This window comes from Podarcis bocagei, assembly GCF_964188305.1.
Source record: "Podarcis bocagei genome assembly, chromosome: 17".
Classification (NCBI taxonomy): domain Eukaryota; kingdom Metazoa; phylum Chordata; class Lepidosauria; order Squamata; family Lacertidae; genus Podarcis; species Podarcis bocagei.
In genome coordinates this window covers 39,688,643-39,688,896 of record NC_138143.1, presented here as the reverse complement: position 1 = coordinate 39,688,896, position 254 = coordinate 39,688,643, and positions in this window count along the sequence as shown.

Sequence of the window (254 nt, the reverse complement as noted above, 5' to 3'; positions counted from 1 at the left end):
TCCCGGCGTCGGGGGCGCAGCCAGGCGCGCGGCTGTGCGTCCTCAGCTCCCCCCTGGACGTGCGGCGCGCCTCCACCCCCCGGCCCGTCTGGAGGGCGCCGCATCGCCGCGCTGCAGCTTCCCTCCCTCCCCGTCCAGGCGCCTCCCTTCTGCAGCGGCGGGAGGCGGGCGGGCGGCCGGATCCCGCCCCTTCTGTGCCAGCCCGGCGGGCGCCTCCGGCCGCGATTGGCCGTGGCGGGCGCGTGTGCCCGCCC